Raw genomic sequence first — 23,812 nt, 5'->3', positions numbered from 1 at the left:
TTCTTGCAGCTGTTGTGAAGAACTGTGCCGTTTCTATGTCTGGGATCCAGGGTTCAAGGCTGGATGAATGGTATCTAATCACCTGAGGTCTAATTTGATTCCACATGACATATTTTCAAGGTAGGAGATATCCCTGTATTGTAAACAACTATGAGTTCCCATCTCTAGTAGATAAGAGCTCTTTTTTTTTATATGTAAGATTTCCCCTTTATTTGGTGTGCCTTTGCAGGGGGAAGTGGTGCTACATTATAATGTCGGTGTATTTGTGGGTGGACAGAGGGGATAACAGAAACAGGTCACATACCCAAAAACGAGAAAAAAAAGGAAATAAAAATGTATGTGCTCACAAATGTATATGTAGGACAAACATTTAAAAAATAAATAAATAAATAAAAAAAAATAAAAAAAAATAAAGTGAGTTAGTGAGGTTTTTAAAGGACCAAAGTGGTGCAAAAGACTACCTTACATTTGGGGGAGAGCAGGTAAAGAGGTGGTGTATTACCAGTCTTATGCCTATGTTGGAGGTACAGTTTTTCCCATTGTCTTTTGGGTTTTTCTTGTGGTGTGTGGGTTCCCAGGCATCTTCCTATCACACCCCCTGACCTTCTTCAGATTGGTAAAAATTTGCGGCAGGGAGGTCTTGGAAGAGTTCTTGCGTTGGGGATACTTTTGGACCTAGGTCCGGTTTCAAGAAACAGTCCACGTTAGGGGGAGTTGGTAGGGAAGGCCACACAGCATGAGTCTGCAGGGAGTTGGCTGTCTTTTCTTGCAGGAGACGAGGTGTGGGTTTGACTGGGTGTCCCCTCGCCTGGGTGCTGGGTACTGGTTCGTTGGGTAGGAGGTCGGTCTTGATGCCTAATAGATTAAGGACTGAGGGTGAAGAGTTTTAATATGGTGGGAGATCTGGATGGAATTGAGGGGTGAAGGGATAGTTGGATTTCCAGAGGGGAGACAGGGGAAGGTATATGGGAGGGGTATGCAGGGAGAGAAAAGAGAAAATACCTTAGAAAGAAAAGGAGAAGAGAAAGGGCAAAAAGTAAAGAGAAGAATAGAATTAAAAAAAAAAAGTAGTGAGAAGAGAGGAGAGAATAGCAAGGGAATGCTGGTTAGGTTGAATGTGTTCGAAGAATAGAGCCTGTAGTTCAAGTCTGTACATCGCAGGCACTGCTTCGGTGGTCTGACTGGTCACGTGCTTCAATTCCTAAAAGAAGGTATAACCTAAAGATAAAGTATATGTTAGAGAGTTTTCTCGTGGCCCTCTCGTAGTGCATGCAATGTATGGTATCTCGTGTGGTATCCCGAGTTGCCATCTTAGTTTGTCCGCCCTTTGTATCCAAGGGCGCCTGTGGACAGAAAGGCTGAGAGGTTATTTAAAATATAGTAAGATAAAGGCATTAAAACATAGTGTTATGGTATGTTGCCATTGCAGTCGTGATTTCCCTTGGTGTTCTATACTTGTGTTCCTGTATACGAACTCTAAGGGATTATTGTGGGCCTTTGTTTTGGAAGTCTGATTACATACCTGTTCTCTTTATGCTGTTGTTTCTGTTGTTGCTGTTTTCTTTGTGGTATAATGTATTGTCAAGTGTTTGTGTTGCTCCTTTTTCATGAATTTTGGACACTGCTCCCACGTATATGTTGAGTATTACAGTGTTCAAAGTTTCTACCCTGTTAAACCCTGTTATTTGATTGTTAGGTATTAGTTGTGTATAAACTATATGTTCTAGGTGTTTCAGAATAGTGCCACCATTCTGTGTTTATCTTTTGTCTTCTGACTTACTTCGTTTAACATAACATGATCTAGGTCCATCCATGTTGCTGCAAAGTCTGTGATTGTATCATTTCTGACTGCCATGTAATATTCCATTGAGTATATGTACCACATCTTAATGATCCATTCATCTGTTGTTGGACATCGAGGTTGGTTCCACGATTTGGCTATTATACTGAGTGCTGCGATAAATAGTGGGGTGCATACGTATTTTGGAATGAATGCCCTTCCATCTTGGGGGTATATGCCTAGGAGAGCAATTGCTGGGTCAAATGGCAGCTCAATTCTGAGTTATTAGAGCACTCTCCAGACTTTTCTCCATAGATGTTGGACTAGGGGGCATTCCCACCAGCAGTGGATGAGAGTTCCTTTCATACCGCATCCCTGCCAACAAAGGTTGTTTCCATTATTTTTGATGTGAGCCATCCTCACTGATGTAAGGTGGTATCTCATTGTTGTCTTGATTTGGATCTCCCTGATGATGAGTGAAGGTGAGCATGTTTTCATGTGTTTGTTGGCCATCCTTCTGTCTTCCTCAGAGAAGTGTCTATTCATTTCATCTCCCCATTTTTTTATGGCTTTATTTGGTTTTGAGGGTCTCAGCTTTCTGAGTGCTTTGTATGTTCTAGATATCAGCCCTTTATCTGATATGTCGAGTGAAAAGATTTTTTCCCATTCTGTTAGCTGTCTTCTTGCGTTAAGTAGGGTTTCTTTTGCCATGCAGAAGCTTTTTAGTTTGATGTAGTCCCATTTGTTTATATTAGATGCTAACATTCTTGCCATTGGTGCTCCATTCTCAAAGACCTTTTTGATATATAGGTCTTCGAGTGTTCTGCCTATTTTATTCTCGATAAACTTTATAGATTCGGGTCTGATTTCAAGGTCTTTGATCCATTTTGAGTTGACTTTTGTATAAGGGGTGAGATATGGGTCGATTTTCACTTTCGTACATGTGGTTTTCCAGTTGTACCAACACCATTTGTTGAATAGGCTTTCTTTGTTCCATTTCAGATTCTTGCCTCTTTTATCAAATATTAGTTGGCTGTATATCTGGGGGTTTATGTCTGGGAATTCTGTTCTGACCCACTGGTCTGAGGTCCTGTCTCTGTTCCAGTACCATGCTGTTTTAATTAGTATGGCTTTATAGTATAGTTTCAAGTTAGGTAAGGAGATGCCTCCCAGCTTCTTGTTTTTCAATATGTGTTTGGCTATCCTGGCTCTTTTGTGGTTCCAGATGAATTTTGTGACTGATTGTTCTATTTCTTTAAAGAATTGTGTCTGGATTTGGATAGGGATTGCATTAAATCTATATAGAAGTTTGGGTAAGATAGTCATTTTGACTATGTTAATTCTACCTATCCATGAGCATGGGATGTTCTTCCATTTCTTTAGATCGTCTTCAATTTCTTTCTGAAGTGTTTTGAAGTTTTCCTGGTATAGGTCTTTCACTTCTCTTGTAAGGTTGATTCCTAGATACTTGATATTTTTGATACTATCTTGAATGGAATTGTATTTTTAATCTCTCTCTCCTCAACTTCATTGTTTGTATATAGAAACGCTACTGTCTTTTGTGTATTTACTTTGTATCCAGCCACTTTGCTGTATTGGTTGATTGTTTCTAGGAGTTTTACTGTGGACTCTTTAGGGTTTTTGATGTAGATCATCATATCGTCGGCAAATAGAGATAGCTTGTGTTCCTCTTTCCCTACTTGAATTCCTTTGATTCCCTTCTCTTGTCGGATTGCTATTGCTAGGACTTCTAAGGTTATATTGAATAAGAGTGGAGAGAGTGGACAGCCTTGTCTAGTTCCTGACCTTAGTGGGAATGCTTCTAGTTTCTTGCCATTAAGTATAATGTTGGCTATAGGCTTTTCATATATAGCTGTAACTATCTTGAGGAAAGTTCCTTCTAATCCTATTTTGCTGAGTGTCTTTAACATGAAAGGATGTTGGATTTTGTCAAACGCCTTCTCTGCATCGATTGATATGATCATGTGGTTTTTGTCTTTCATGTTGTTGATGTGATGTATCATGTTGATTGATTTGCGTATGTTGAACCAACCTTGCATTCCTGGTATGAATCCCACTTGGTCGTGATGAATGATCTTTTTGATGAAGTGTTGGATTCGGTTTGCTAAGATTTTGTTAAGTATCTTTGCATTTATGTTTATTAGTGAGATTGGTCTGTAGTTTTCTTTTTTGGTGGTGTCTTTGCCTTCTTTGGGAATGAGTGTGATATTAGCCTCATAAAAGGAGTTGGGGAGGGTTCCTGTTTTTTCTATGGTTTGGAAAAGCCTATGGAAAAGTGGTAGTAAGTCTTCTTGAAATGTTTGATAGAATTCACCTGTAAATCCATCTGGACCTGGGCTTTTGTTCTTAGGGAGTTTTTTAATTACATCTTCAATTTCCTCTGAGGTGATTGGACTGTTTAGACTTTCTAGATCTTCCTTTTCCAGACTTGGAAGAGGGTGTTTGTCCAAGAATCTGTCGATTTCTACTGGGTTTTCTAGCCTAGTTGAGTATAGTTGTTCATAATATGATCTCATGATATGTTGTATTTCTTGAGGTTCTGTTGTAATCTCTCCCCTTTCATTTGTGATCCTACTGATTTGGGTGTTTTCCCTCTTTTTTTTGGTGAGTTTTGCCAATGGTTTGTCTATCTTGTTTATTTTTTTGAAAAACCAACTCCTGGTCTCATTGATTTTTTGTATTGTTTTCTTAGTTTCGATGTTGTTTATTTCTGCTCTGGTTTTTATTATTTCTTGCCTTCTGGTTGTGGTTGGATTTCTCTGTTGCTGTTGCTCCAATTCTTTGAGGTGATCTTTTAAACTGTTGGTTTTGTTATTTTCCTGTTTCTTGACATAGGCCTGTATTGCTATGAGTTTCCCCCTAATTACTGCTTTTGCTGTGTCCCATAAATTTTGACATGTTGCCTCTTCATTGTCATTTGTCTCAAGGAATCTTTTTATTTCTTCCTTGAGTTGTTCTTTGATCCAGGTGTTGTTGAGCAGCATGTTATTTAATCTCCAGGTATTAGTTTTTCTCCATTGCTTCTTCTTGATATCAATTTTAACCTCTGTTGCATAGTGATCTGAAAGGGTACTTCTAATGATCCTTACCTTTGTGGTCTTATATAGGTTGGCTTTGTAACCTAAGACATGGTCTATTCTGGAGAAGGTTCCATGTGGGTTTGAGAAGAATGTGTATTCTGCTTTCTGGGGATGGAGGGCTCTATATAAGTCTATTAGCCCTAAATCTTCTAATTTTTCATTTAGAGCTCTTATTTCTTTGCTATTTTTCTGTTTGGTGGATCTGTCCAGTGGTGATAGTGGAGTATTCAGGTCCCCTACTATTATCACATTTCCCTTCATGTGTTTCTCCAGGTTTGCCAGTAGTTGCGTCACATATTTTGCTGACTCTAGATTAGGTGCATATATATTGACCAGGGTTAGTGTTTCTTGATCTAATGTTCCCCTGATCAGTAAGTAGTGACCCTCTTTGTCTCTGATCACTTTCTTGAGGTTGAATACAATTTGGTCTGATATAAGAATTGCTGTCCCTGCTCTTTTTTGTTTTCCATTGGCCTGGATGATTACTTTCCATCCTTTTATTCTAAGCCTGTGCTTATCCTGTAACTGTAGGTGTGTTTCTTGTAGACAGCAGAAGTCCGGTTTATTTTTCCTAACCCAGTTCTCTACTATGTGTCTTTTAATTGGAGAGTTTAGTCCGTTAACATTTAGGGAAATTATTGATAGAGAGGACTGTTGTGCAGTTGTATTGTGTGGGGTGGTTGTTGTTACAATCGGGGGTTTGGATTGTGTAATTCGTCTCTGAGTAAGTCGCTTAGGATCGGCTTAGTTTGCACAAATAGTTCAAGTTCGTTCATATTTGAGAATGTTTTTAGTCTGCCCTCCCATATGAATGATAGTTTTGCTGGGTATTGGACCCTGGGTTGGAAATTTCTTTCACTCAGTCATTTAAATATGTCATTCCACTGTCTTCTTGCTTGAATTATTTCAAATGGGAGATCTGGTTTGATTCTTATGTCCTTTCCTTTGTACTTGAGGTTTTTTTCTCCCTTATTGCTTTCAGGAGTTCCTCTTTCTCTTTGTTTTTTGCCATTTGGATTATTATGTGTCTTGGTGTGGGTTTATTAGGGTCTATTTTATTAGGGACTCTCTTGACTTCCTGGATTTGTCCTGAATTGTCTTTCCAGAGGGTGGGAAAGTTCTCTGTTATTATCTCCCTGACTACCTGTTCTTCCCCCTTCCCTATTTCCTCCCCTTCTGGTATACCCACAATTCTTAGATTGTTTCTTTTGTCTTTGTTCATTAGATATTGGATTTTTCCTTCCAGTGCTTTGCCTTTTATTTCTTTGTTGGTTTCTTGATCATTTTTTGATTGCAGTTTTCCTTCGAGTTCTTCGATGTGCTTCTCCAACTCTGTGTTTCTGCTCGTAAGGCTTGTTACTTTGTCTTTTAAATCCTTCACTTCTTTTTGTATGGAATCTCTCATGTTCTTTGACATTTCTTATTTAATTTGGCTGATTCTTTCATCCATGGCTTTCTTATACTCGGTTGCTAGGGTTTCTTTCATCTGTTTTAGTAATTCTTGCATTTCCTTCCTCATGACCGCTTTTAGGTCTTCTTCCCATGGATCTGTGCGTTTTGGTGGACTTGGAAACTTGATAGGGTTTGTCATGTTGTCTCCAGTTATTAGGGATCTCCTTGATTTATGCATAATTCTTTGTATTTAATGGTGTGTTTTGGAGTGCTGTGGCTTCTAATTTCGGCCTGCTTTGGTCCCCTTCCTGAAGGTGTTTCTAGAGGGTGCTGTTGGGTGGGCTATGTTGATATGTTGAACCTAGCTCTTTCTCCTCCCCTTTGCTACCTAGAGTTCAGCCTTCCTGCAGTGGGTATTATAGCTTTTCTACTCCTTATTTCTGTCAGCGATGCAGTTCCACTCCTGGCCACACTGGTTGCTGGCGCTATTGAGCCTAGCTCCCAATCCCCCCTCCTTTCTCTGGGAGTCAATGGAGCTCTGCCCCCTCCAAGTTTCCCTTGAAGGAGTTCCCTCAGTCCGACCCTTCAGGCTCTGCCCTCGCCCTTGTGGAATCCCTGGTCCACTCCAGGGTCCAGGGGGGTGGACTGCTCTAGGTCACCTGCGAGTCCAGAAGGCTGGCCCTATCTCCCCTGTCTATTCGGGTTGCTCAAGTTGCCGTTCCAGGTGCCCATCCGGGGGAAGGGACTTACCCAAATCACTCTCGCAGGCGCTCGTGGTCCCTGGGGGATGTGCCGGGCTAGGCGCCTGCGTGAGGGAGCACGGACCCGCGCAGGCCTTTCGGGCCGGCGTCTGGGGTCTCCGGGGGATGTGCCGGGCTAGGCTCCCGCGTGAGGCAGTAGGGACTCACCCAGGCCTCCCGGGCCGGCGTCTGGGGTCTCCGGGGGATGTGCCGGGCTAGGCGCCCGTGTGAAAGAGCAGGGACCCGCGCAGGCCTTTCGAGCCAGCGTCTCCCCTTGTGTTATTTCTTAACTGCACTTACCACTCTTTGTAATAAGCTTCAAATAATTGGTTGGTTTTCTGGCACTCATTTCTATTCTCTCTGGGTATTATTATACTGTTTTTTATTTTCTTATATACCACATATGAGTGAGAGTGCTCTGTGTAAATCTCTCTGACTCATAAAGTTACACTCACTTCACTCAACACAATAGTCTTCATATCCATCAATGCATAGGCAAAAGTCATGACTTCATTTTTCTTCTTTCTTTTTTTTTTGTGTGACTTCATTTTTCTAACAATTACATTGTATAGATGTACTACAGTTTTTTTAGTCACTCATTTGTTGCCAGGCATCTGGGTTGTTTCCAGATTCTTGCTATTGTAAATAGTGCTGCTATGAATATAGAAGAGTAGAGGGCATTATTGTGTTTTTTGTTCCTAGTGTATATCCTTAGGAGTGGTAATCCTGGGTTATACAGGAGCTCAATGACAAAATTTTAAGTTATATCCCTACTATTTTCCAGTAAAGATGAACTAGATGGCATTCCCACTAGCAGTGAATGAGAGTTTCTTTCTCCCCAGATTACAGCTTGCAGCGGTTGCTCTTTGTGAAGGTGCCAGCCTGTGTAGCGTGAGATGATATGTCATTGTTTTGATTTAGATCTCCCTGATTATTTATGATGTGGAACATTTCTTTTTTCTTTTCACTTTAGCATCACTAAAGTACTATTTATTCAATTTTTTAATTTTTATTTTGAGCATAATGGCTTACATATCTTTCACATTAGTTTTTTAGGTATATATTAACATTGAATCAGGGGAATACCCACCACCAAATTTGTCCTCTCCCTTCCCCGTTCCCTTTCTGCAACCCATATCTCCCACCATCACCCCCCCCCGGGCTGCTAGAGTAGGTGGTCCCTTCTTTGTCTAGCTTACTATTAGTGATCAGACATCTGTTTGGTCCTGGTGCCCTCCTTTGTTTCTCCCTCTATTTGAGAGGCTAAGCTAGATAAATTGAGTTATGTGGTTTTGTTTGAGGGAAAGAAAAGCAATAGAATGGGGTAAGGAATAATTTAAAAAATTTAAAAAAATTAAAATATGCTGAAAATGGGCGGAGTCCTTCTAGTGGCTATCAACCTCAGTTTGAGAGAGGACATGAAAAAGGTAATTGAAATACCATAACAATACAAAAATAAATGTCAAATTAAATATCCAGTGTATGGAAGACTTATGCTTCGTCATGGATGGTAAAATCAGACCTCTGTATCTAGAGATCTTGGTGACTGTGCAGCTCAAGGAATGGAGCTTATGATGAAGGCTTTCTTTGTGGTTCTAGAAGTTCTGCTTCTTCAGTGTCATTTTAATTCATCTTCTGTAGTTGGTGTTCTTGGTCATTATGTTGCTCCTAGGATGGAGCCTGGGATAAAGTCTTTCGTTATGTTTCTGGAAGACCCATTCACTTGCGGTTTTCTCAGTCAGACCTCTGGAATTGGAGACCTTGTTTTGATGAACAGATTGTAGACCAAAAGCTAGGTTAGAGCTTTTTGTTGTTGTTGTTTGTCCCGGGATGCGTACTATCTAGTCCTGGTTGTAACAGCCAGTCATCTGTATATAGCAATCTTGGTTTTTGCATAGATCAAAGGGTGACATGTCTTCTGATTTTGTCTTATCGTTGGCTGGTGAGGAAGGCTCAATTGCTCTTAGATCTAGTTGTTCCCATTTCCTCGTTGTCAGGTTATCAATTTAGAACTGGCGTATGTTGGTGTCAGAGCAGCATTATGAATGCCCTGGAGGGGATTTGGTTCCTGGAGCTGTTGTGGAGAACTCTGTCGTTTCTATATCTGGGATCCAGGAGTCAAGGCTGGATGGTTCGTGCCTATTTCCCTGGAGTCTAGGTTGGTTTCACATGACATACATTCAGGGTGGAAGATGTCCCTATGTTGTAAAAAAGTTTAAGTTCTTATTCCTAGTAGATAAGAGCTTGTTTTTACACGTAAAATTTCCCCTATTTTTAATATGCATTTGCAGGAAGAAGTGGTGCTACATTATATTGCTTGTGGATTTGGGGGTGGAGAGAGAAGAAAACAGACCCATGACTAAAACTAAAAATATATATGCTCAGACATATCTAAAGAAAAAAGAGTATCTTAAAAGAAAAAAAAAGATTAAATAAAAGACATAATTAAAGGAATAAAGTGGAGCCAGGAGGAATAGCATGGAGGCAAGGCGTCTGTCCTTCCTGCAGAAGGACGGTGGCTCACATCCCAGCATCCCACATAGTCCCCCATGCCCACCAGGGGCAACCTCCTAGCACAGAGCCAGAGCACCCTCTGAGCACCGCCAGCTGTGACCCAAAAGAAGCAAAAAAACAAATTAAATAAAAAAAAAAAAAAACTAGAACAAAACAAATAAATAAAAGAAATGAACAAGGGGGGGAGAAAAAAACAAAGAAAAATGGAGAAAGTGATACAGGAGATTACTTTACATTTGGGGAGAAACAGTATAAGAGGTACTGTTATATAGGTCTATATTTATGATGCTAGTATAGGATTCCCCATTGTCTTTTGAGATTTCCTCGTGAGGTGTGGGCTCCAGGCAGGGAGGTCTTGGGTAGAGTTCTTGCAATGGGCGTCCTTTTGGAGCTAATCCAGTATTAAGCCACGGTCAACAATAGGGAGAGGTGATTAGGAGGGCCACACTGCATGAGTCAGTCGGGGTGTTGGTTGTATTTTTTTGCCGGGAACGAGGTATGAGTTTGAGTGGGTGTCTCTTCACTTGGGCACTGGGTACTGGTTCGTTGTTGGAGGTTGGTCTTGATGCCTAATGGGTTAAGAACTGAGGGTGAAGAGTTATAACATGGTGGGGATATTGGGGATTGAATTAAGGGGTGAAGGGATAGTCAGGTTTCTGAGGGGGGGGGGAGAGGGGATAGTACATGGGAGGGGTTATATAGGGTATAGGTATGGGTTGTTTGTGGTTTAGGTTTGTCTCTTAAGGAGGATTCCTATCTCTGTGTGCTCCTGCCCCCATATAAACATATAGAAGTTAGCTTAGGTATATATTAATGTAGAGAGGTGGGGAGGGCAAGAGAAACGCTGAGTACAGAAAGATAGGTAGGTATAGTACTTGTAAGGAAAGGAAACTAATAGATCAACTTTTGGATATGTATAGGTTTCGTGTCTCGAGTACTAACCATTGTGTTAATGAGGTCTATCCATATAAGTGTTTATTCTTTGCAGTATTGTCCGCAGCACCCTATATATCAGCTTTCTTTCCTTTCCTATAGAGGAGGTAACCATGTGGTTTTTATTTGACATGGATTGAATTGATGGTAATGAAGAGAAGAAGGTGGAAGAAGAGGGAGACAAGAAGAGAGAAAAGGGAAAACAAAACAGAACAAAACAAACCAACAATTAAACAACAACAACAACAGATATGAAGTAATGAGAAGAGAGGGTAAAAGAGTATGGGCATGTTTGCTTGAACGTGTTTGATGCTTAGGCCCTGTAGTAAAAATCTGTACGTCACGGTTGTTGCTTCAGTGGTCTGATTGGTCATGCACTTCAGGTCCTAAAAGAAGGCATAATCTAGAGATAAAGGGTAAAAGAGTTTTATCTGGACATTTTCATGATGCAAGCTGAGTATGGTGCCTCGTGTGATTCAGCACTGAGGTAACACCGTAGGATGTTCACACTTTGTATCCAAGAACCCTTATGGGCAGAAAAACTGAGAGGTTATTTTAAATGTGGTAAGGTTAAGGCATTCAACCATAATGTTTTGAAATATTTTCTTTGGAGTCAATAATTTCCCATCATAGTCTTTACCTGTAATCCTGTATAAGATCCCTAGTAAATTATTATGGCCATTTGTAGTAAAATGATAATTACATACCTGTTCTCTCTATGCTGCTGTTTCTGCTTTTGCTGGTTTCTTTATGATATAATGTGTAGTCGGGCTTTGTGTTGTTTCTCTTCCCTTTGTTTTGGGCTCTACTTCCCAGTATATAGTGATTATTACAGTGTTTGAGGTTTCTATCCTGTTACACCCTGTTATTTAATCGTGGGGTTTTGGTTATATATCTGGTGCCTATTCTAGGTACTTCAGAATAGTGCTATCATTCTGTGTTTATCTTGTGTTTTCTGGCTTGCTTCCTTTAACATAATATGTTCTAGGTCCATTCACGTTGCTGCAAAGTCTGTGATCATATCATTTCTGACTGCCGCGTAGTATTCCATTGTGTATAGATACCACATCTTAATGATCCACTCATCTGTTGTTGGACATCGAGGTTGGTTCCAAGACTTGGCTATTATACTGAGTGCTGCAATAAATAGTGGGGTGCACACATACTTTGGGATGAATGTCCTTACGACTTGGGGGTAGATACCCAGGAGAGCAATTGCTGGATCAAATGGCAGCTCAATTCTGAGTTCCTTGAGCATTCTCCAGACTGTTCTCCATAGGTGTTAGACTAGGGGGCATTCCCAACAGCAGTGGATGAGAGTGCCTTTCATACCACAACCCTGCCAACAGAGATTGTTTCCATTATTTTTGATGTGAGCCATCCTCACTGGTGTAAGGTGGTACCTCATTATTGTCTTGATTTGGATTTCCCTAATGATGAGTGAAGGTGAACATGTTTTCATGTGTTTGTTGGCCATCCTTCGGTCTTCCTCAGAGGAGTTTCTATTCATTTCATATCTCCATTTTTATGGCTTTATTTGGTTTTGGGGGCTCAGCTTCTGAGTGCTTTGTATATTCTAGATATCAGCCCTTTATCTGACATGTTGAGTGCAAAGATTTTTTCCCATTCAGTTAACTGTCTTCTTGTGTTAAGTAAGGTTTCTTTCGTCATGCAGAAGCTTTTTAGTTTGATGTAGTCCCATTTCTTTATGTTTGATGCTAAATTTCTTGCCATTGGTGCTCCATCCTCGAAGACCTTTTTGATATATAGGCCTTCGAGTGTTATGCCTATTTTATTCATAATAAACTTTATAGATTCAGGTCTGATTTCAAGGACTTTAATCCATTTTGAGTTGACTTTTGTATAAGGAGTGAGGTATGGGTCAATTTTGAATTTCTTACAAGTGGTTTTCCAGTTGTACCAACACCATTTGTTGAAGAGACTTTCTTTGTTCCATTTCAAGTTCTTGGCTCTTTTGTCAAATATTAGTTGGCTGTATATCTGGGGGTTTATGTCTGAGAATTCTGTTGGTCTGAGGTCCTGTCTTTATTCCAGTACCATGCTGTTTTGATCAAAATGGCTTTATAGTATAGTTTCAGGTTAGGTAAAGAGATGCCACCCAACTTCTTGTTTTTTCAATATGTGTTTGGCTATCCTGGGTCTTTTGTGGTTCCAGATGAATTTTGTGATTGATTGCTCTAATTCTTTAAAGAATGATGTCTGAATTTGGATAGGGATTGCATTAAATCTATATAGTAGTTTGGGTAGGATAGTCATTTTGACTACCATATTTGCCGGCGTATAAGACGAATGGGAGGGTGTATAAGACGACCCCCTAATTTTGCAGTTAAAACATAGGCTTAGGCCTATATTCGCTGTATCAGACAGGACGTTCCTGTGCTACATGTGTTCCTGTGCTCATGTACTACAGTCAGCCAATTACAACAAGCAAAGGTTCAAAGGTTATATTGTAATAGACTTCCTCTCTGACTCTAGCCAATCTGAGCAGGCTTTTTACAGTGTAGATTCGGGTACAGAACATTGTCTAATTTGCATGCATAAAAAGCCTGCTTGGATTGACTGAGTTAGAGAGGTGGTCTGAGCAGCCTTGCAGTGATTGGTGCAGGATCAAGTTGGAAAATTTGTTTTGTGGCAATATTCAGACAATTTTTGTTTAGCGGCATATTGAAACATTTTTCGGAATATACTCGATGTATAAGATGACCCCCAATTTTTGGTTGACTTTTTTTTTGTTTCAAAAGTCTTCTTATATGCTGGAAAATATGGTATGTTGATTTTACCTACCCATGAGCATGGGATGTTCTTCCATTTTCTTAGACCCTCTTCAATTTTTTCTGAAGTGTTTTGAAGTTTCCCTGGTACAGGTCCTTCACTTTCCTTGTAAGGTTGATTCCTAGGTATCTAATATTTTTTGATACTATTTTAAATGGAATTGTATTTTTAATCTCTCTCTCTTCAACTTCATTATTTGTATAGAGAAACACTACTGTCTTTGTGTATTGACTTTGTAGCCAGCCACTTTGCTGTATTGGTTAATTGTTTCTAGGAGTTTTACTGTTGACTCTTTAGGGTTTTCGATGTATATCATCATATTGTCTGCAAAAAGAGATAGTTTGAGTTCCTCTTTCCCAATTTGGATTCTTTTGATTCCCTTCTCTTGCCGGATTGCTATTGCTAGGACTTCTAAGATTATATTGAATAAGAGTGGAGAGAGTGGACAGCCTTGCCTAGTTCCTGACTTTAATGGAAATGCTTCTAGTTTTTCTCCATTAAGGATAATGTTGGGGCCCGGAGAGATAGCACAGCGGCATTTGCCTTGCAAGCAGCCGATCCAGGACCAAAGGTGGTTGGTTCGAAATCCGGTGTCCCATATGGTCCCAGGTGTGGCCCAAAAACCAAAAAAAAAAAAAAAAAAAAAAAAAGGATAATGTTGGCTGTGGGCTTTTCATAGATGTAACTATCTTGAGGATGGTTCCTTCTAACCCTATTTTACTGAGTGTCTTCAACATGAAAGGGTGTTGGATTTTGTCAAGTGCTTTCTCTGCTTCGATTGATATGATCATGTGGTTTTTGTCTTTTTTGTTGTTGATGTGATGTATGATGTTGATTGATTTGCGTATGCTGAACCAACCTTGCATTCCTAGGATAAAACACACTTGGTCATGGTGTATGATTTTTTTTGATTAAGTGCTGGATTCAGTTTGTTAAGATTTTGTTGAGTATCTTTGCATCTATGTTTATTAGTGAGATTGGTCTGTAGTTTTCTTTCTTGGTGGTGTCTTTGCCATATTTGGGAATGAGTGTAATATTAGCCTCATAAAAGGAGTTGGGGAGGATTCCTGTTTTTTTCGATGATTTGGAAGAGCCTGTGGAAAAGTGGTAGTAAGTCTTCTTGGAATGTTTTTTTTTTTGTTTTGTTTTTGGGCCACACCCGGCGTTGCTCAGGGGTTACTCCTGGCTGTCTGCTCAGAAATAGCTCCTGGAAGGCACTGGGGACCATATGGCACAACGGGATTCGAACCAACCACCTCTGGTCCTGGATTGTCTGCTTGCAAGGCAAATACCACTGTGCTATCTCTCTGGGCCCTTCTTGGAATGTTTGATAGAATTCACCTGTAAATCCATCTGGGCCTGGACTTTTATTCTTAGGGAGTTTCTTAATTACATCTTCAATTTCCTCTGAAGTGATTAGTTTTCCTTTTCCAGTCTCAGAAGATGGTATTTTTTCAGGAATCTGTCGATTTCTACTAGGTTCTCCAGCCTAACTGAGTATAGTTGTTCATAATATGATCTCATGATATGTTGTATTTCTTGGGGTTCTGTTGTAATCTCTCCCCTTTCATTTGTGATCCTACTGATTTGGGTGTTTTCCCTCTTTTTTTTGGTGAGTTTTGCCAGTGGTTTGTCTATCTTGTTTATTTTTTTGAAAAACCAACTCCTGGTCTCCTTGATTTTTTGTATTGTTTTCTTAGTTTCTATGTTGTTTATTTCTGCTCTGGTTTTTTTTTTTATTATTTCTTGCATTCTGGTTGTGGTTGGATTTCTTTGCTGCTGTTGTTCCAATTCCTTGTGATGATCCTTCAAACAATTGATTTTGTCATTTCCCTGTTTCTTGATATAGGCCTATATTGCTATAAGTTTCCCCCTAATTACTGCATTTGCTGTGTCCCACAAGTTTTGACAAATTGTCTCTTCATTATCGTTTGTGTCAAGGAATCTTTTTATTTCTTCCTTGAGTTGCTCTTTGATCCAGCTGTTATGGAGCAGCATTTTGTTTAATCTCCAGGTACTAGTTTTTCTCCATTGCTTCTTCTTGCAATCAATTTTCACCTCTATTGCATAGTGATCTGATAGGGTCCTTCTAATGATCCTTACACTTGTGGTCTTATATAGGTTAGATTTGTATCCTAAGACATTGTCTATTCTGGAGAAGGTTCCATGAGGGCTTGAAAAGAATGTGTATTCTGTTTTCTGGGGGTGGAGGGCCCTATATAAGTCTATTAACCCTAGATATTCTAATTTTTCATTTAGGGCTCTTATTTCTTTGCTATTTTTATGTTTGGTGGCTCTGTCCAGTGGTGACAGTGGAGTGTTGAGATCTACTATTATCACATTTTCCTTCATGTGTTTCTCCAGGTTAGTGAGCAACTGCCTCACATATTTTGCTGACTCTACATTAGGTGCATAAATATTGATAAGGGTTAGTAGTACTTCTTGATCTAGTGTTCCCCTGATTAGTATGTAATGACCCTCTTTGTCCCTGATTACTTTCTTTTTTTTTTTTGGGGGGGGGCCACACCCGGTGATGCTCAGGGGTTACTCCTGGCTGTCTGCTCAGAAATAGCTCCTGGCAGGCATGGGGGACCATATGGGACACCGGGATTCGAACCAACCACCTTAGGTCCTGTATCGGCTGCTTGCAAGGCAAACACCGCTGTGCTATCTCTCCGGGCCCCTCTGATTACTTTCTTGAGGTTGAATGGAATTTGGTCTGATATAAGAACGGCTGTCCCTGCTCTTTTTTGCTTTCCATTGACCTGAAAGATTGATTTCCATCCTTTTATTCTAAGCCTATGCCTATCCTGTACTTGTAGGTGTGTTTCTTGCAGGCAGCAGAAATCTGGTTTATGTTTTCTAATCCAGTTCTCTACTATGTGTCTTTTAATGGGAGAGTTTAGTCCGTTAACATTTAGGGAGATTATCAACAGAGAGGACTGTTGTGCAGTTGTGTTATGTAGGGTGGTTGTTGTTACAATCAGGGATTTGGATTGTGTAGTTCGTCTCTGAGTAGGTCATTTAGAATCAGTTTTGTTTGCACAAATAATGCAAGATTGTTTTTGTTTGAAAGTGTTTTTAGGCTACCATCCCATATGAATGATAGTTTTGAAGGGTATTGTACCCTAGGCTGGAAATTTCTTTCATTCAGTCATCTACATATTTCATTCACTCTCTTCTTGCTTAAATTGTTTCAAATGGGAGTTCTGGCTTGATTCTTATGTCCCTTCCTTTGTACTTGAGGATTTTTTTTCCTTATTGCTTTAAGGAGTTCATCTTTCTCTTTGTTCTTTGCCATTTGGATTACTATATGTCTTTTTTTTTGTTTGTTTGTTTTTGTTTTTGGGCCACACCCGGCGGTGCTCAGGGGTTACTCCTGGCTGTCTGCTCAGAAATAGCTCCAGCCAGGCATGGGGGATCATATGGGACACCGGGATTCGAACCAACCACCTTTGGTCCTGGATCGGCTGCTTGCAAGGCAAACGCCGCTGTGCTATCTCTCCGGGCCCAGGATTACTATATATCTTGGTGTTGCTTTATTAGGGGCTACTTTTATTGGGGACTCTTCACTTCCTGGATTTGCACGGAGTCCTTTTTTCAAAGGGTGGGGAAGTTTTCTGCTATTATTTTCCTAACTACTCGTTCTTCCCCTTTCCCTGTTTTCTCCCCTTCTGGTATACCTAAAATTCTTAGATTATTTCTTTTGTCTTTGTTCATTAAGTACTGGATTTTTCCTTTCAGTACCCTGCCTCTTATTTCCTTGTAGGTTTCCTGGTCGTTTTTGGTTTGCAGTTTTCCTTCAAGTATTTCTATGTGCTTCTCCAACTCTGTGATTCTGCTCGTATAGCTTTTAACTGTGTCTTTTAATTCCTTTAATTCCTTTTGTATGGAGTCTCTCATGTTTTTTTTTTATCAGATCTTCTTTTTTTTTTTGGTTTTTGGGCCACACTCGGCGATGCTCAGGGGTTACTCCTGGCTGTCTGCTCAGAAATAGCTCCTGGCAGGCACGGGGGACCATATGGGACACCGGGATTCGAACCAACCACCTTTGGTCCTGGATCGGCTGCTTGCAAGGCAAATGCTGCTGTGTTATCTCTTCGGGCCCTTATCAGATCTTCTTTAATTTGGCTAATTTGTTTCTCCATGGATTTCTTGTACTCGGTGGCTAGTGATTTTCTCAATGTCTTTACCATTGCTTGCATTTCCTTTCTCATGGCTGCTTTTAAATCTTCATCTCTTGGATCTGTGCGTTTTGGTGGACTTGGGATCTTACTAGGGCTTCTCTCAGTATCTTTAGCTGTTAGGGTCCTCCTCAGTCTTCCCATTTTTTTTTGCATTTATTAGTGTGGCTTAGAGAGCAGTGCTTTCCGATTTCGGCCTGCTTTTGCTCCTGGCCACAATGGTGGAGGGCGCTGTTGAGCTTGGCTCCCTTGTTGTCCTCCCCTATGTGGAAGTCAGCGGAGCTCCGCCCCCTCCAGGCCTCTGCTGGAAGTCCCTCCCATCTGTAGTTCCTATCCCGTCCCAGGGGCGCTGAGACGCAGTGAGGCAGGGGTGGAGACAGAGGAAGGTCCCCTACTGTCTGCCAGCCCCGGAAGCCTTAGGGACGCGATTGGGGGAGGGGTGGAGACGGGGGGTGGGGGGGGGAAGGTCCCCTACTGTCAGCAGGAGCCAGAAGCCTCAGAGATGTGATTGGGGGAGGGGCAGAGGTGGGGTCTATGTGGAGCATTTCTATGTGCCATCTGGCAATCTGTATTTCTTCTTCAAAGAAATGTCTGTTAATTTCTTCTCTCATTACTTTTTTCTTTATTTTTTGGGGGGTCACCCGTCAGTGCTCAGGGGTGACTCCTGGCTCTAAGCTCAGAAATCACTCCTGTAAGGCTTAGGGGACCATATGGGATGCCAGATACAAACTACCATCCTTTTGCATGCAAGGCAAACACCCTACCTCCATGCTATCTCTCTGGCCCCTCTTTCTCTTATTTCTTAATGTAGTTATGATTTTTATTGTTAGAAAAAACCAGAGACAGAGAATATTTCCACTGAACATGCACCTGACATGGTTTTGATAACTAATATGCAAGTATTGACTTGGAGTCTTGGGCCGTGAAAACCACAAGAATGACCCGTGTATCTCCAGAACTGCAGAACCCAGAAAAATCACATGTCCAGGCACTTGCATGTAACCAGGGGTCCACTTGACTGAGAATCATTGCAATTGTCCCTGGGTTCCGTTCCTTGATCATTCCCAGGAGATCATCTGGGCCAGGCTTTGAGGCATTTGTGACCATCCCAGTTGCTACCCCTCCTCAAGGCTGAATGCTAATCTTACCTGATGGTCAGACCAGTCCACAGCTGGGAGAGTCTGTGGTTGCTAATTAAAGTGGCCTGGGGAGGGGTGAGAGAGACTCAGCAAGAGAAGGAGCAGGAAGAAGACATCATAGGGAGAGGGAGAGATCAGAGACGGCATGGATGTAGAGGCTGTTTAGCTTAGAAGCCACACATGTTGTTTAACACATTATATATAATAAAGCTTTATTGTCTCCTGACTTCAATGACTGCTGTGGGTCATTTCTTCACCATTACCCTGAACCCTCAGACCCACTTGCCTAATGGAGCTGCAGGCACCATTCATCCATCCATTTTATTCTGTTTCTTTTGGCGGGGTAGGGGGCACACCTGGAGGTGCTCAGGGAATAGTTTTGTCTCTGCTTAGGGATAACTCCCCGTGGGAAGCAGGGGACCTAATGTGATGTTGAGGATATAACCTCAACATATATTCAAGGCATTATAATCTCTACTATTACCCTGCCTCTCAAATTTAAATTTAAAAAAGCAGTGTAACTTCATGGCAATGAAGTCAGATGCCTAGACATTGATTTCTAGATTGAAATCACTTAATTGAATGATTCATTGAAATCATAGATTTCAGATGCTAAGGCATGTAGCTGACCTGGCACCATTTAGAAAGTTAAATGCTAGTTTTTTTGCAATAATATGACTCAAGTCATACAAGGAAGAAACAGAAGATAACACATATATAAATTTCATAAATCAAAATGATGGACAAAGGATGGGGCTGAATGCTGCTTTGAGACACGTCAGCCATTTTTGACTCTACCTTCTATGCCCTCCTGTATCCTGGACTTTAATACTTTTTGCCATCATTCTTTGGGAGCAGTCCTTTTTTTTTTTTTTTTTTTTAGTTTGGGTCACACCCAGCAGCGCTCAGGGGTTACTCCTGGCTCTATGCTCAGAAATGGTTCCTGACAGGTTTAGGGGACCATATGGGATGCCAGGATTCTAACTGTCCTTCTGCATGCAAGGCAAATGCCTTACCTCCATGCTATCTCTCCAGCCCAGGAGCACTTCTTAAGAGGTGAGTTGTCCTACCAACATAGGGTGTAGCCAGAGGAGCACAGCTGCTACTCTGCTTTTCTTCTCTGACGTGCATACCAATCCAGTGAATTCCATCATAACACATTGGAAAAAAACACACTACAAGTGTGACAATGGCTGCAACACCAAGCATAGAGAATGAAGATGGCAGCTCTGATGACACATAAAATCCAACCACCTAGTTAGCTTCTCAGATAAAGATTTTAAAGTAGAAATATGAAGGATGTTAATAGAACTCAAAAAAGCATAGATTGAGCTGAACAGACCACAAGGATAGAAATCAGAAAACTCCAAACTGAAATAAAAGGACTGAAAAACTCAGCAGATGAAATAAAAAAACTCAATGGACAGCCTCTTCAACAAAGTAATAACAGCTGAGGACAGAATCAGTGAGCTGAAAGATAAGAAACACTATAAAAATTATTGGAGTCCCAGAGACTCAGGAAGAAAGTCCCCAGGAAGAATCAACACCTCTCCAGGACATCATTACTAAGAAACTCCCAGAGCTAAAGATGGCATGCAACCAAATCCTACATGTCTGAAGTAGATCTAATGTAGACCCGAAGAAAAGCACACCAAATTTGACACAGTCTAGTCACAATGACGAAACCCACTGATAGGGATAGAATACAGAAAGCAGCAAGATAAAAAAAATAAATCACATTCAGACCAGTATCCTTAAACTTTACAGCAGACCTATTATAGGAAACCCTCAAGACCAGAAAGCAGTTGTTGGATATAATGACAAAACTCAACAAAATGAATACTCAAATTCAGGTTTGAAGGAAATATAGATAGCTTCACGGATATACAACAGCCCAGAAACTTTACAGACTCAAAACCAGCCTTAAAAAAACCTGAAACTAGACCTACTTTAAGACAAGACAGACCAACAGACACACCAAACTTCTACACAAAGATGACATAAATCTCATGACAATTATCTCTCAACTTCAATGGATATGTGAACCAGTTAAGAGACACATAATGGCAAAATGAACCAAAAAACTGAATCCAACATTTTGTTGCCTACAAGACACACAACTGAATAGTTAGAACAAATATAAACTCAAAAGCAAAGGCTGAAGGAAAATCATGCAAGCAAACAACTCCCTTAAAAAGCTGGGGGTGGCCATGTTTATCTCAGATGACACAAACTTTAGACTCAGAAGTGTTATAAGGGACTAAGATGGACATGTTGTACTAATCAAAATATATGTACAATGGGAAGAAATCATACTCATAAACATATATGCATCCAATGAGGGAACAGCAAAATATTTAATACAATTGCTAAAAATCTAAAAGAAGACATCAGTAGCAATACATACAATAACAATGGGAGACCTCAACACTGCCCTATCACCTGAAAAGAGAAATGGAAGAAAGTGGTCTACAAAATACTGGATACACATTCTTCTCCAATGCATATTTGTTATTCTCCAGGATAGGTCACATGCTGCCCCATAAAACATATCTCCATAAATTCAAGAGGATAGAAGTTTACAGATTACCTTTGCAGGTTACAAGGCAATGAAATTATGTGACAAATGGATGCAGAAGAAAAACTTTAACACCTGAAAATCAAATAGCTTACTACTGTACAACTAATGAGTCAGATAAAATAAAAGAAAACATTCCTGAAGATAAATGACTCATTAATGAAGACAAAAAGTTATCAGAATTTATGGGACAAAGCAAAAGCAGTAAAAGAGGAAAATAATTCTATATTTAGAAATAATACATGATACTATATTTATAAAACCCTAAAGACTCTACCCAAAAGCATCTAGAAACAATAGATTTATATAGCAAAATGGCAGGCTACAAAATTAAAGTGAAAAAGTCGAGGCCAGCTCTTGCCAGGTGTGGGGTTTGGGGAGGCTCCATGCTGGAGGCCTTCTTCCTAGCCCAGGGGAGTGCTGAGAGGCTTGGCAGGCCCCCAGCCGTCACCCTCTTTCTTCCCTGGACTCCATGCCTTCCCTAAGTGCTGGCCCAGATGGCCAGAAGTGGGTTCATATGGACTCTTAAGGGTCCTCTGTTGGGAACTGACTTGTTTGAGGACATTTTGCGGTTCTTTCTGCCATAGCCCAGCTTTTCACCTAAAAGCAATATGCAGTCTTGCTGCAAATTTTTGAGCTAAGAGAAAAGAATGTGCAGCTGCAGGACATAATTTAGCTCTAAGCCCGGAGGAGAGTAAAAACTGCCTGGTACAGTTATCAGAAACTAGGCCCCATTCCTTAAGACCACATTCCGGAGTGAATTAGGCTGTTTTCAATAAGTATATGCTACATTGTCTGTTCAAGATCACTGAGACAAGCACATCTTGCACCATTTCCTGATAGTCAAGCAATTAGGAATGCAGCTAGAAGGACACTAAAAGTTTCCATTGAAACAGCACGTTCAGCATAGCTTGAAGGTCATCCAGCCCCCTAGCCCACTGTCCACTTCGCGCCAAAAGTATGATTGACAGCACCTTTGTACTGCCCCCTTCTCCTTCACTATAAAAGAAGGAGTTGTATTTCAATAAACGCCTTTGAGCAGTGAGATATTGCCTTAGGTCTTTATTATTAACCTCTCTCAGATTTTTACAGGTGTGGTTGTTCTTCTACCCAGCAAAATAGGAGTGCGGTTGTCTGAGAAGTCTTCCCAGCTAATTCCTGCTGGCCGGGCCCCCCTGGGGGGCTTCTGGACCCTGCATTTTGGCGCCCAACGTGGGGCTCGAAGACCACCGCCACACCCCGAACGACTACGGGTCGGCGAGTCCGGAGCTGTTTCATAAATCGCAGGAATACCTCATCAGGGTAAGCGTTGAAACGAGTTAGCCTTAATCAAAAATTTAAACTGCAGTTTTTCCAGTCGTTCTGATCGCCGCCCCTGATTGGCTTTTGGGGCTTCACCCATAGGATACGCTACCATGGGTGTTTTCGTTGAGTACTGAACTTAAATTCATTAAATATATACAGTCTGAGTTGAAAGCCAGACATATAGAGGTTACCAAAAAAGATATTTGTAATTTTTTTAATGTTTGTTCATGATGTTTGCCAAAAATCTAGTGTTCCTGGGCTCCCTCTCACTCTGACTCTGTCTCTCAGTTTCCTTCCTCTTCTGACCCTTCATCTTTACTTCTGCCACTGCACCCTCTGTGCAAAATCCTAAACAGCCCTTCACTTCCCTAGCTTCAGCTCCGTCCCTGTTCCACCAAAACCTTTACTCCCCTCACCACCCTCCCCTCCTTAGCCAGCAATTGCAACAATACTAAGCCTTTAATTGGAAAAGCCTCAAAGAGCCGTTTCAAGCCGTAACCTCCTATGGCCCCCAAGCCCCTTACACGCTCTCCTGCTTAGAATCTAATAGCTGAACTCTTTGTCTCTTGGGAAGTTAACTTTTTTTCTCCGCTGCAAAGCCCTTACAAATAGGCAGGAATCCTGATCTCTAAGCTCTTATAGCTGGCCTCGCCTCTTTTCATACCTTAAAGGTACAGCACACACTTTCCAGGTCCCAGCTTGCCAACATGGCTCTTGCTGCCCTCTGTGCCTGGAAGTCGCTCCCCAGAGCCAGCATTCCAGCAGCTCCCCCACACGCGGCAACAAACTGTTGCTGCTTTCTCCCCCCCCCCTTTTTCTGACTTAAGCTCCCAACTCACCACAATTACATCCATGGTCTCTCACCTCTCTAACAAACTTGATAATGCTCTTGGCTCAAAAACCAGCGCTACCTTTCCTGTCTTTCTCCCTAATGGAGAAAGTCTTCCCCCGCCTGCTCAGCAGCCTCCACCGCAGAGAACGCTCAGTCCCTAACCATGGCAGATTCCCTCCTCTCACCGCTCCCCCTCTTAAAGCTATAGATATGAAACTACTTGGCCAAATTGAAAATCTTAAACAAATCTTAAGCCTTCAAAAACAGGCTGCTTCTCTTAATTCACAGGTTTCTGCCCTTCAGGCGTTCCCCCCCCCCCCTCTTGAGAATTCAAAGAAACAAACTAATAAAAGTCAGGCTGAGTGCCATAAAACAGAAACTGCTGCAGTGCCTACAAAAAATTCTAAGGGCACAGTGAGCAGGATAATTACAAAGTATCATCTGCTAAGCCATAAAACCTTGCGATATCTACACTTTGCTGTTAAAACTTCTGAGCCTAATGTACCTTTACTCAGTACATT

At 41.1% G+C, this 23,812-nt stretch overlaps 1 protein-coding gene across 1 annotated transcript in view; it reads left to right on the top strand.

The window, feature by feature from the left end:
• SQSTM1 (sequestosome 1) overlaps positions 1-23,812 on the top strand; it is a 479,040-nt gene that overhangs the window by 412,796 nt on the left and 42,432 nt on the right. The gene's annotated exons all lie outside the window — the stretch shown is intronic.

This window comes from Suncus etruscus, chromosome 8, assembly GCF_024139225.1.
Source record: "Suncus etruscus isolate mSunEtr1 chromosome 8, mSunEtr1.pri.cur, whole genome shotgun sequence".
Lineage (NCBI taxonomy): Eukaryota > Metazoa > Chordata > Mammalia > Eulipotyphla > Soricidae > Suncus > Suncus etruscus.
Note: the sequence above shows the minus strand (reverse complement) of the source record. Positions and strands in the feature narration are given on the sequence as shown.